The sequence below is a fragment of the Schistocerca americana genome, chromosome 3 (assembly GCF_021461395.2).
Source record: "Schistocerca americana isolate TAMUIC-IGC-003095 chromosome 3, iqSchAmer2.1, whole genome shotgun sequence".
NCBI lineage: Eukaryota > Metazoa > Arthropoda > Insecta > Orthoptera > Acrididae > Schistocerca > Schistocerca americana.
The window spans coordinates 658018226-658032910 of NC_060121.1; the positions used below are offsets into that span (position 1 = coordinate 658018226).

Genomic DNA, 14685 nt, shown 5'->3' on the forward strand with positions numbered 1-14685 from the left:
AAAGAGGTAAAAATGGGACTCAAATGACCAACAACATGCCTCTAATTTGCTACTGTCCAGTTCTTGTGTTGTTTGCCCACTGAAGTCGTGCGCACCACTGTGAGCAATGGCCTCTTGTCAGGTGCCCGATTGCAGATGTCCACAGCACGCAGTGTTTCCCTGCCGGAAACTGATTGAGCGGGACCTACATTCACTGGCAGCAGCAATTCTTCCTAGAGCTGAAGCCGATTGTCATTGACACTCATCTCCGTTCCCTGTCATTTAGGGCAGGGGTTCCAGACAAAATTTTCTCGAGGACCCCCTCATCAAGTATGATTGGTACCTTGTCATATCACAGTATCATGTACCTAAAAAAAACAAATTCAGAGTCTTTTTATACGTTTACATTTTTGTTACATTGAAAAAAAAAACATTCACATACTCATTTTTCAAAAAATATTGAGCGGCCAAAACAAAAAAAATCTGTTATCATACGAAATATATTAAATATATTTTTTATTCTAATATCATCTTGCGGACCCCTCTGGCATAGCTCGTGGACCCCTGGGGCTCCGCGGACCACCTGTTGGGAACCACTGGTTTAGGGTATTCCTACGACAACTTTCCCTACGTCGTTTTACATGGCTACTATTGGTACACCATTTTTCACGTTGGATAAAACGAGTTAACAGATCAACAAATCGGGAAACTTTCCTCACAGCTTGGTCATGAGCACGTCGAAAAAATTTAACTCCATATCTGCCATTCTGGCAAGTCCCTCAGTCGATTCATGTCAATGTGATGATTCCGTGCAACCCGCACTCACACCACTTCATTGCCACGACTTAATGTCAACAGCAACGTGGTCACGTGGCCACCTGCTACAATTTCCGCACAGTCTATAGCGCTCTAAAGCGACCATTGCAGTCTTTTAACGGTATTTGTATGGTTAACTTACACTATAGAGGGTCTATTCAAGGGCGATGTACTTGAGGACAATATTAAGGAAATGGAAGAGGATGTAGATGAAGATGAAATAGGAGATACGATACTGCGTGAAGAGTTCGACAGAGCACTAAAAGACCCGAGTCGAAACAAGGCCCCGGGAGTGCACAACATTCCATTGGAACTACTGACGGCCTTGGGAGAGCCAGTCCTAACAAAACTCTACCATCTGGTGAGCAAGACGTATGAGACAGGCGAAATACCCTCAGACTTCAAGAAAAATATAATAATTCCAATTCCAAACAAAGCAGGTGTTCACAGATGTGAAAATTACCGAACTATCAGTTTAATAAGTCACAGCTCCAAAATACTAACGCTAATTCTTTACAGACGAATGGAAAAACTGGTAGAGGTCGACCTCGCGGAAGATCAGTTTGGATTCCGTAGAAATGTTGGAACACGTGAGGCAATACTGACCCTACGACATACCTTAGAAAATAGATTAAGGAAAGGCAAACCTACATTCCTAGCAATTGCAGACTGCCGGCCGAAGTGGCCGTGCGGTTAAAGGCGCTGCAGTCTGGAACCGCAAGACCGCTACGGTCGCAGGTTCGAATCCTGCCTCGGGCATGGATGTTTGTGATGTTCTTAGGTTAGTTAGGTTTAACTAGTTCTCAGTTCTAGGGGACTAATGACCTCAGCAGTTGAGTCCCATAGTGCTCAGAGCCATTTGAGCCAATTGCAGACTTAGAGAAAGCTTTTGACAATGTTGACTGGAATACTCTCTTTCAAATTCTAAAGGTGGCAGGTGTAAAATACAGGTGGGGAAAGGCTATTTACAATTTGTACAGAAACCAGATGGCAGTTATAAGAGTCGAGGGACATGAAAGGGAAGCAGAAGTTGGGAAGGGAGTGAGACAGGGTTGTATCCTCTCCCCGGTGTTGTTAAATCTCTATATTAAGCAACAGTAAAGGAAACAAAAGAGAAATTTGGAGTAGGTAACTAAGTCCATGGAGAAGAAATAAAAACTTTGAGGTTTGCCGATGGCATTGTAATTCTGTCACAGACAGCAAAGGACTTGGAAGAGCAGTTGAACGGAATGGACAGTGTCTTGAAAGGAGGATATAAGATGAACATCAACAAAAGCGAAACGAGGATAAAGGAATGTAGTCGAATTAAGTCGGGTGATGCTGAGGGAATTAGATTTGGAAATGGCACAACTTGACAAGGAGAAGGAACCGGTTGGTAGGATATGTTCTCAGGCATCAAGGGATCACAAATTTAGCATTGGAGGGCAACGTGTAGGGAGACCAAGAGATGAATACACTAAGTAGATTCAGAAGGATGTAGGTTGCAGTAAGTACTGGGAGATGAAGAAGCTTGCACAGGATAGAGTAGCATGGAGAGTTACATCGATCCAGTCTCAGTATCCGGTCACCCCCAAAAACATAGGTTTTTTATATTAGGTGCATTGTGCTTCCATCTACTGCCAGGTATTCCGTATCAGCGACCTCAGTAGTCACTAGACGTCGTGAGAAAGCAGAATGGGGGCTCCGCGGATTTCACAGACTTCGAGCATGGTCAGGTGATTGGTTGTCACTTGTGTCACATGTCTCTACTCGAGATTTTGACACTCCTAAATATCCCCCGGTCTACTATTTCTGATGTAATAGTTAAGTGCAAACGTGAAGGGACAAGTACAGCACAAAAGCGTACAGGCCGACCTCGTCTGTTGACTGATAGAGACCGCCGACTTGAAGAGGTTCCTAATGCGTAATAGACCATTACACAGAAATTCCAAAGTGCATCGGGATCCACTGCAAATACTATGACAGTTAGGCGGAAGGTGAGAAAACTTGCATTTCATGGTCGAGCGGCTGTACATAAGCCACACATCACGCCGGTAAACGCCAAACGACGCCTCGCTTGGTGTAAGGAGCGTAAACATTAACCGACTGAACAGTGGAAAAACGTTGTGTGGAGAGACGAATCACGGTGCACAGTGTGGCGATCCGATGGCAGGGTGAGGGTATGGTGAATGATCGCTGAACGTAATCTACCAGCGTGTGTAATGCCAACAGTAAAATTCGGAGGCTTTTGTGTCATTGTGGTGTGACCATGTTTCTCATGGAGGGGGCTTGCACCCTTTTTTGTTTTGCGTGGAACTATCACAGCTTTGGTCTACATTGATGTTTTAACCACGTTCTTGCTTCTCACTGTTGAAGAGCAATTAGGGGATGGCGATTGCATCTTTCAACACGATCGAGCAGCTTTTCATAATGGACGACATTTGGCGGAGTGGTTACACGACAATAACATCCCTGTAATGGACTGGCCTGCACAGAGCCTTGACATGAATTCTGTAGAATACCTTAGGGATGTTTTGGAACGCCGACTTCGTGCTAGGCCTAACCGACCGACATCGATACCTCTCCTTAGTGTAGCACTCCGTGCAGAATGAGCTGCCATTACCCAAGGAAACTTCCAGCACCTGATTGAAAGTATGCCTGCGTGAGTGGACTCTATCACCAAGGCTAAGGGTGGACCAACATCATATTGAATTCTAGCATTACCGATGGAGGGCGCCACGAACTTGTAAGACATTTTCAGTCAGGTGTCCGGATACTTTTGATCACATATTGTAGGTGAGCGCAACTGCGTTAGTTCGTAACCGCGCGACTGCTACGGTCGCAGGTTCGAAGCCTGCCTCGTGCATGGATGTGTGTAATGTCCTTAGGTTAGTTAGGTTTAGGTAGTTCTAAGTTCTGTGGAACTGATAACCTCAGCTGTTAAGTCCCATAGTGTTCAGAGCCAGCCGTCAGGCGTGCCAGGTCATTTACTTTCTGGAACATACAGCCATAATTGACGCATAGTGCTACGAGGGCGCTTTGCAAGAATTGAAACGTGTCACTAAGTCCTAAGGCCCAGGAATGTTGACAGACGTCGTCAATCTGTTTCTGCAGCACGATAATGCCCGTCCCCATGATGCCAAATTTCTTTCGACTTCACTTTAGACGTCTCACAGGGAAATCCTTACCAGCATCCATACAGTCCCGATCTCTCTCCATATGATTTTCATATTTTTGGAGCCTTGAAGGAAGACGTTTGTAGCCGTCGATTTGCTTCACACGAAGAGGTGCACTCCTGGATACAGTCATGGTTCCGCAGGCAACAGAAAACCTTTTTCCATGACACCACTGACTCTCTTGTCTCACATTGGGGAGTGGCGATTACCTTTGAAATAATGAATAGCTCTCTTACTTTATTTCCATCTGCCTCATTTGCATTTAACAGCCGCTTATGTGTATATTATTGACTAAGAGCCTTACGCTGTGCGCACAACTTTTCTCATACCATATGATAGCTATGATATTCAGATACTGTTCTACTGACTGTGTATGCAATAAGGCATTAGCATCTTCCTTGAAATCAGACAGAACATTGTGTAACTGCAAGACACAATTTAGTATTTAGGAGCAAAGGTACACTACCGTAACTTTACCCGAACACAATTTCAATTTATTACGAACTGAAAAACTCTTGCCCGGTCATAGAATCCATGAGCAAGGTTTTCCGCTGTGTGGGAATTTCCGTGGTGCACTAATTGCGTCACCAGTCGTGTTGATTTTACCCGGTCACCACGTCTCCATATGCAAGCGGGCGAATTCATTCCAAATGGATTCAGTCGTTCGCTCGTTTTTTAAACTTGTTACGCGCTCTCCAATGCGAATGTTTGACGCGCTCATCTCTGCTCGAAATCGATGCATAAATGCAGGACAGCGCAAACCATGTAGTAAACACGGGTGGAAGTTTGGTTGCATTTGCAGCGAGCGAAGCAACCTCGGACAAAGGTGAACTCTCTACTTTTATCTCCAACGTTCTGAGCTCTGCTTCCGAACGGTGTTTTCATATCTTTTTATAACAAACTACATTTTCTCTTAGACTGTAATGCATCACAGTTGATGTAATAACAACGCTTTTGAGTATCTCACGAACACACACATTTACAAGTTTACACGCACAAATGACGATATAGTCTTTTGGTGCGCAAATACTTTGAGTAAAAAATGGTTGAAATGGCTCTAAGCACTACGGGACTTAACAGCTGAGGTCATCAGTTCCCTAAACTTGGAACTACTTAAACCTAACTAACCTAAAGACATCACACACATCCATGCCGATGCAGGATTCGAACCCACGACCGTAGCAGCCGCATGGTTCCGGACTGAAGCGTCTAGAACCACTCGGCCACTGCGGCCGGCCACATTTAGAGTAAAGAGATGAGCTGATTTGCCGGGAGCAGTTACTAAACAGTTGCCAAAAATACTTTCATTTTCCTTAACGACTTATAACGTTGTGCCTTCCATCTTCAGATATTCATTTATTGTGTCACAGTAACGGGTAAATTAACGTCCTAAAAGATCCACTACAGCAAAGGAAATTCTAAACAGAATATTCTTAGCTAGGTGTTAAGAACAGTCAGAGACATAAATATTGGAAGGAAGCATAAATCATCAGTACATTTCCAGCAAAGTCAAAATTATTGCTCAGAGTAACGGAAAAGCATTTACACAAACAACCGTCATCCAAAAAGTACTATTTCACCTAAATAAGTAGATGGTATGCAGTTCATCATATAAATGCGAGATAGAAACCACCAAATGTAATTTCGTATGATCAGTTGTAGTCCACACGAAACACATTGCATCTATTTAGCATATTAGTATATTTTGTTCTATCGTTCTGAACTTGGCGTCTAATTAAAGTATCTCAATGTTTGTAAATGCATGGTGCCAGCAAAGCCGAACTAATGTACGCGGAATGGTTTCGCATCAGGTATAACCCTAAACGGAAGAAATGTATTGTCATCGGTAGAAATTTACATTAGAAATTTGCAACAAAAATTTACTCTTGGTCTTTCTAGTGAGTTTCAACCGCTTCTATGAGCTAAAGTTGTTGCTATAAGTATATGCTGTTTACGTCAGTAAATATGTTAAATCTTGATTTTCAACCCTAAGTTCTTCATTTGGCTTGCAATCCTCTAGATTCTGTAGAATTGTGTCTCTATACTTTTGGGTCACACATTATAGTCGTCAGTCATTTGTAACGTTACCCCCTCAAAGTCATTTAAGAAACGTCATCGTTTGATTGGGTACTTGCACTTGTAATGAATATATAATCAAACGATGAAGCATCCTAAATACCTAACCAGAAAAGCAACTCCGTAATTTCTCTGTACAGTTTCGACTCGTACCAGTAAAACTGTGTTTAACGACCCGTATTTTCACTGGGAGAGGGGCGTATGGAGGGGCCTATGTAACTCCCAACGTCAATCGCATCTGAGTATTCCGCTCCCTACATCACCGCCGTTCGCCATCGTGTGGCTGTTTCCTTCTGCCGCTGTATGTTTGGCGGGTTGCCAGAGTCCCAGGAGACTCCGTCGGCGTTTGCTCTTCCGAACGCTCTTACAGTCTCATCGGTCTGCCAGCAATAAACTCCAACCCGAAAGATATTTTGTGCCATGACGCAAGTGAGATCCATGGTTCCGCCGAAACCCTGAGATTGAATTACTTATCCTTTCGAACTGAATGCTCGTCACGATAAATTTATCAAAGATATTCCTTCCGCAAAATTTGCAAACACTCTTTAGGAATTTCTGTGTGCTTACTTATTCCAAACGGCGTATATCTTTAGTAAGTTTCATATGTCCTGACCACACTTTTTAATATTTCCAAAATCGCATTGCCCCTATTGAGCTTCCGTCATTTTCAAAGGCTATAAAATACAATACAAAACCGATATCAAGGGTATGAAAAAGTGTCACATTTCCCGATTGGTTACATACATAGTGTAGAGATTACAATAAACTTTTTTTACCTTACTAATCTCCTGTCATTCACAGAAAATTGTTAAATAGGTACATTGTATCTCATCATCAATCTTAACGAAGAGACAAATGAAAATTGTACCAAAGAACAAATTAGAAACCAAGTGGGTATAACTTCTGAGCGGCCCTAGATATGTAGTACACGATGCATTTTTTTGTTCACAACTAAGTTTTTTAGCATTCTATCGTATCCAACAATTTCAGGAGTAGAGAATCCATGAAACTGAAATTTCAATTGAGACACGTAGTACTTTCGAACAGTCCCCAATTTTATTAAAATGTGTAAGACAATTGAGTGAAAAACTACATGAGAATGAAGTGGCGAAGGGTGGCAAGAGCAATTCGATTTTGTTTATTAATGATTGTGATTCTATTAACAAAACAATGGAAATTTTCATAAATAGTGTTACTGCTGAGGTTAAGTGTAACCTTGAACGTCGCGAGCTCTTTCTTCTTATCTCATGTTTTCTATTGAAAATCTCGTGCTTGTACTCATGTTATCTTTACTATTACAGAGATCGCCTGGACTTTATTTTTTTTAATTGGTCCTGTGCGCAACAAATAACTTACTTGGTCTTTCTGCTGCCACTGCCTGATCTGCTGCATTCCATTATTTAACGTATTATTCAAGCTGAGTGCAATGCATGTTCTGTATGGCGGCTCTTACTATTGCTGCGGCTGCTGCTGCTAACTACAACTACATATATTTCAAGAGAGCGGATTTGGTCACATCTAAACTCGATAAATGATAACCCAAACAAGTAATTCCTTTTTTCAAAAACTATTTTCTGAAAGCGATTCTTTCTCATTCAATTAACAAAACGCTAGAAGCTCTTTGAACAATCGCTTCGTAGGCAAATCTGCCTCCAGTGGCATTAAAGCAATATTACAAATCAATCAAACTCTTGAGACAGGCTGAAATACTTCTCAATTAAACACATTGTGAAACAATTCAGTGACAACTAGAAAAGAAATCAATGACAAAAATCAATACTTAATCTATTCGCCTGACAATGTTTTCCCTTAAGAATTCAACTCCTATCATCAAAATTACCGTCTGCTGTTACGCACATACAGAAACCCTTTTCTTTAAATTAATAAGTACGCTGCAAATTATAAAAAAATATAAACTCAATACCAAATCCTGTGTCGCTGCTGGCGGAAACGGCAGTACGGCAGCTCGGCGACGACCCCTCGCCCAACACACGTGCGCACCACAGCAGGCGGGCTCCTACACTGGCCTCCAAACTGCCACTACTTAATCCGTGCGCTGCGAAGCGCGACAACAATATCTTAGATTCCAGAGCTTGTGTATTCGTTCTGTAGCCAACCTTTAAATCCTAGTAGAGTATTGCCAACTCTCGACCTAGGGCAAAAATTGACTTTCAGAACGCAATTAAAGACATTTTGTTTTCCATATGCAAAAGACAGACATAGGAACAGACTAAAGACCATGAATCCAGGTACACCTACACTTAAATCACACGTGAAGTTGCACAAACAATCACATCACGTGAATCCAGTTACGAATAGTCGAACAGCACCCCTGTGTAAGTTAGATAGGGATCTAAGTATAAAACAACTTACAGAACTACCGCTTTTGAGAGGCCCTTTAACATGAGGAGCTCGTACCATTTTGTAAAAAAATCAAAAGATTCATTCATACCGTAAAATGCTTACCAAACCTCCTTAGATGCTGCTAACCTATGTACTATCATACCAATTTCTGAAAACATTGATATTATGAAGCGAAGTTCATCAGAACATAAGTAGACTTGGCGAAGTGAGAGAGTAGAATTGGTCAGTATAGAATTGGTCAGTACGTTAGAGTTTGCTAACCAGAAGCCTTGTCTTTGGGAAATAGGTTACTGGCTCCAATAACCAAAATTCTCACGAATCACTTGGAAAACAGTTTTGTTATTAGATACCCAGAAACTTGGAGTAACGTTCTTGCTTACAGCATGTATGTGGATGACACCTTCATAGTAATAAAACGCAATGATGAAACGATGAATGATGTGCTCGTAAAATTTAATATTACATACCCCAATATAAAATTTACAGTTGAATACGATGTTCGACAGGTTTGAAAGTTCCTTAATTTAAATATAAATTGGTTCACTGACAAACTGAAATTTGGCGTTTTTAGAAAGCCAACTTTACAGACGCCCTTATACCAGCGCACTCATGCCACCCAAATATGCGTAAATGGACCAACTTTCAAGCTATGCCAAATAACTTAACAAAGCTTTCTCCAAATGCTAATGAGACAGAAAAAGAACTTAATATTTTAGAACAGATATCAAGGTTCAATGTCAATAATAGTAAAGAAGTTAGGTCTCTATACAATAAGCTTATAAATATAAAAAGCACTCAGCGTTCAAAAAAAGCAACAGAAAATAAGGATAAGTATGAATGCAAAGGAACTTTCACTGAGAATCTAGTAAACAGATTCTGGAGGCATATAATTGCTTTGGGGTTAAAACGTAAACTCCGTTCACAGGGCCTGGCGTACCAACGGTACCGACCGGCCGCTGTGTCATCCTCATTCTACAGTCGGCGTTGGATGCGGAGACGGTGGGCATGTGGTCAGCACACCGCTCTCCCGACTGTATGTCAGTTGCTGAGAGCGGAGTCGCTACTTCTCAATCAAGTAGCTCCTCAGGTTGCCTCACAAGGGGTAAGTGCACCCCGATTGCCAACAGCACTCGGCAGACCGGATGGTCACCCATCCAAGTGCTGGCCCAGCCCGACAGCGCTTAACTTTGGTGATCTGACGGGAACCGGTGTTACCACTGTGTCAAGGCCGTTGGCTCTCGGGTTGAAAACTAGCAGTAAGTTACGAAGCACACTATGACACTCAATTGAGACAAGGCGTAAGAAGTATGAGGCCATGGGTGCCTACAGCATTAAGTGTAGTGATTGTGAAAAACTTTATATATGACACATTGGTAGGTCCTTAATAACATTTTAGAGAACATGCACAAGACATCAATAAAGGCTGTGTAAAAAACCAGTTTCCACGAAACAATTACACATCAGTTGAAACGCAAAAAAATCTTAAAATTCTGCACAAGATGCCTAAAGGCTGCTCTTAAATACACTTGAGAAATCGAAAATTATTCAGAATAAGTAAAAAATTTTCATCAGAAATACTAAACGAACAAACAGATTTTACCAAAGCTGTTTTTTGAGATAATTTAAGGAAACCTTACAGATGGATTTCATTCCTCAGCCGAGGGCCTCGGTAGGTAGGGACGCACAACAGTTCGCTGCTACACAGTATTCTTTTTCTGATAAATGTTGCGCCACTCTGTATTTTGCTCCAACGGCTGTTCATATTTGTGTTGCTTCCCCCTGTGGCGGTTTTTTTTTTGTTCTTTTTTTTTACGTAAGATGACTAAAAGCTTGATTACTCGCTACACATACAAAGCGCGTCAATCCCTCGTATTTACGGACCGATAAGTACTCGTACGTTATTACTTAGGACTAGATGCTACAAGACACAAATAGAAAACCGTCTTTCATAGTGCTACTGTAAACGTTCCACAAAGCCTTTCCATTTTTTAATTAAAGGTTGAAATTGTGTAAAGTGTTTATAGTCGTAGTATTACAAACAATTTTAAAAGATTTTTGCACTATGTTAACATGAATCCTATTTATCTATTCCCCTACCTGCAAGCACCTCCCCCCCCCCCCCCCCCAACCGTCAGCTGATTTTAAGTGCTTCATGACATTTTTCAATGCTCGGTTTCAGAGAATATAAAATTCTTAGTCACAGAACCACGGAAGATCCCAATTGCTTCATGACATTCTACAGTGCTTGGTTTCAGAGAAAATCAGTTTCATAGTCACAGAAACACAGATTATCTTATTGAATATCTTGTTGTTTTAAACGTAACTTCTAAGCCTTCTCATTTTAATTTGTTTTGATTTTTACTAATTTATCATATTTACAGATACAGCATACCTTTTATTATATAGTTACACCGATTTCTGTAAGAGTTATCGAGGATTCCTATAGAAAACAAACTGTAATACATAATATGAGGAATTGGAAACTAGCTATGTCAGGTAACATAATTTCCAATGTACCATTATCTTTAATATTACATTGGTTTTTATTTGACTCTTTTGGATACATTAACGTTTGATGGTTCAGAAGTTTATTATTAAATAATGGAAACTAGGTGGTTGCCATATACTAGTGACGATCCTTATGTAGCCTACTGTGTTTCATGATTGCGTCTTCTCACACTGTTTTAATTTCCTGTATAATACTTATCCATCTGCTCCCATTAGCAGAAATGGCAATGGATGGACACCGCCTGTTGTTCAAAGTGCTACACTCCTTACTTGATATTCTAATTTCATTATTTTCTGTACTGAAGAAATTCTTTTGTAGGACATAATGATAGAAACCTTAGTTATGAACAAATGGATGAATCGTCTACCCGCACCTCACGCTGCCTTTCAGTTTAAACTACTTGATTTCTAATTTTTTACTTGGGAGTCGTTTCTACTCGTCTCTTGGTTAAAAATGTTGACAATATATAATGTATCTAACTAACAATTTTCTGTGATCGACATAACGTTGGTAACCTAAAGTGCCTTCGTCCATTATCTACACTATATCTGTAATCAATGGTGAAATGTTACATTTTCCGTCTGTTTTGATACCAATTATGTATCGCGTGTTATATCCTTTGAAAATGACGGAACATTGAAAGGCGTAAGATAATTTTGGATATAATAAAAACTATTTTCAAGTCCTATGAAAGACACAGAAGTGCCTCTCAATAGCCGTTTCGTGTCATAGCATTTTTATGCAAATTGCATCAGTATATATAGTTTTAAAGATAATTTGATATTGGTTTACTTTATTCGAAAAATTACATGTAATCCACTCTTTCTTCAACTCCCACTTGGAAGTTGTTTCCAAGTTTCCTGTCATTTCGTGTGATCACAGTAATAAATCAGATTTTAATTTATTGCAAAGGATTCATCATGCTGGACTTTTACTAACAGAGTTACATTCAGGCTGTAGCATCCTGATTCTAAGGGAGGTTGGATTTTTTGCCTCACTAACTACTTTATCAGTGCTAACAGGTTAATGGCAAGATTCAGAGAAGCGAGTAACTTCCCTTTATCCAAGATGACTTCCAATTTAATAGAGTTAAGGCAAGTACGTCTATCAGCGCTCGACAAATCGGAAAATTGCATACCGCGTGGACGAGAAAGTTACGTGGCTCTGAAGTGACGTTCAGGTTTTATATCTAGAGAAGAAACGCTCGCCATCTTTGTACAAAAACAGTCTGTGATTGTAGTGCAGAATCCATGGTTGGACGTCTCTTACTACAATATCAGTCCAAGGAGCTCCGAAAATTTCATCGTTATGTCTGTTGCCCGACATAGGATATGCACTACTGTTGAAGAATCTTAGTGTTGCACACACAGCGTTTTACAACTGGAATTTTTTGATATTTCCGATATTACATGTATCTGAAAATGTTTTCATACTTATTGTGACGGGCATTAATCGCTCCATCATGTAAATCTAATTTAAATTAATCACCATTATTAAGTGAGGCATTGAGAAACATAAGCCCAAAAACAATGTTCTGAGGAAAATACATGTTTGTGAAAATCAAATTTATATACAAACCACCAATCTCATATGTCTTAATTCATTTGTAACCAAGTATCAACATAGTACACCTCCTGTGAATAAATAACCTATTCATTTTTTTCAATATTGTTTAACATTTAAGGTTACATTTATTATTAATGCTAATTCAAAGATGTTCAATATTTAGAGTGTTGACAACGTGTCTTTCGAAAATTTTAAAGTTTGTATATAACATGAAATTAGAATCAGAACAGAAAGAACATACACACGTAAACACAATTACGTCCGATTCCAACGCTTTATAGTCCTCGATATCATCATTTACGTTAAGCGCATTCTCTAGCTTGAGTTTCTGATTAAATTTCTGATACACATCCAATTATGAGTTATTACTACTGCGTACATGATGTATGAAAGAAGGTTGTATACATGGAAGAACCTTGGAGATACTAGGTTTCAGATAGATTATATAATGGTAAGACAGAGATTTAGGAACCAAGAGTGCGGGTAAGCTACTACAAACAGCATAGTGAACGCATTATTGTGGCCAAGATAGACACGAAGCCCACGCCTACTACAGTACTACAGGGTTATATGCCAACTAGCTCTGCAGATGATGAAGAAATTGATGAAATGTATGATGAGATAAAAGAAATTATTCAGGTAGTGAAGGGAGACGAAAATTTTATAATCATGGGTGACTCGAATTCGACAGTAGGAAAAGGAAGAGATGGAAACGTACTAAGTGAATATGGATTGGGGCTAAGAAATGAAAGAGGAAGCCACCTGGTAGAATTTTGCACAGAGCATAACTTAATCATAGCTAACATTTGCTTCAAGAATCATGAAAGAAGGCTGTATATATAGAAGAACCCTGGAGATACTAGAAGGTTTCAGATAGATTATATAATGGTAAGACAGATACTTAGGAACCAGATTTTAAGTTTTAAGACATTTTCAGGGGAAGATGTGGACTCTGACCACAATCTATTGGTTATGATCTGTAGATTAAGACTGAAGAATCTGCAAAAAGATGGGAATTTAAGGATATGGGACTGCATAAACCAGAGGTTGTACAGAGTTTCAGGAAGAGCATAGGGGAACAATTGACAGGAATGAGGGAAAGAAATACAGTAGAAGAGGAATGGGTAGCTATGAGGGATGAAAAAGTGAAGGCAGCAGAGGATCAAGTAGGTAAAAAGACGAGGGCTAGTAGAAATCCTTGGGTAACAGAAGAGATACTGAATTTAACTGATGAATGGAGAAAATACAAAAATGCAGTAAGTGAAGCAGGCAAAAAGGAATACAAACGACACAAAAATGAGATCGACAGGAAGTGCAAAATGGCTAGGCAGGGATGGAAAGAGGACAAATGTAAGGAAGTAGAGGCTTATCTCACTAGGGGTAAGATAGATACTGTCTGCAGGAAAATTAAAGAGATCTTTGGAGAGAAGAGAACCACTTGTATGAATATCAATAGCTCACATGTAAACCCAGTTCTAAGCAAAGAAGGGAAAGCAGAAATGAGGAAGGAGTATATAGAGGGTCTATACAGGGGCGATGTTCTTGAGGACAATATTATGGAAATGGAAGAGGATGTAGACGAAGATGAAATGGAAAATACGACACTGCGTGAAGAGTTTGACAGACCACAGAGAGACCAAAGTTGATACAAGGCCCCGGGAGTAGACAACATTCCATTAGAACTACTGATAGCCTTGGGAGAGCCAGTCCTGACAAAACTCTACCATCTGATGAGCAAGATGTATGAGACAGGCGAAATTCCCTCAGACTTCAAGAAGAATATAATAATTCCAATCCCAAAGAAAGCAGGTGCTGACAGATGTGAAAATTACCGAACTATAAGTTTAATAAGTCACAGCTGCAAGATACTAACGCAAATTCTTTACAGACGACCTCGGGGAAGATCAGTTTGGATTCCGTAGAAATGTTGGAACACGTGAGGCAATACTGTCCCTACGACTTATCTTAGAAGAAAGATTAAGGAAAGGCAAACCAACGTTTGTAGCATTTGTAGACTTAGATAAAGCTTTTGACAATGTTGACTGGAATACTCTCTTTCAAATTCTGAAGGTGGCAGGGGTAGAATACAGGGAGCGAAAGGCTATTTACAATTTGTACATAAACCAGATGGCAGTTATAAGAGTCGAGGGACATGAAAAGGAAGTAGTGGTTGGGAAGGGAGTGAGACATGGTTGTAGCTTCTCCCCGATGCTATTGAAT

The 14685-nt window shown here is 40.2% G+C and overlaps 1 protein-coding gene and 1 pseudogene across 1 annotated transcript in view; one reads left to right on the plus strand and one right to left on the minus strand.

The window, feature by feature from the left end:
• Positions 1-14685, plus strand: part of LOC124606282 (glutamate receptor ionotropic, NMDA 2A-like) — a 522926-nt gene that overhangs the window by 25717 nt on the left and 482524 nt on the right. The window lies entirely within an intron of this gene.
• Positions 9509-9626, minus strand: LOC124608052 (annotated as a pseudogene).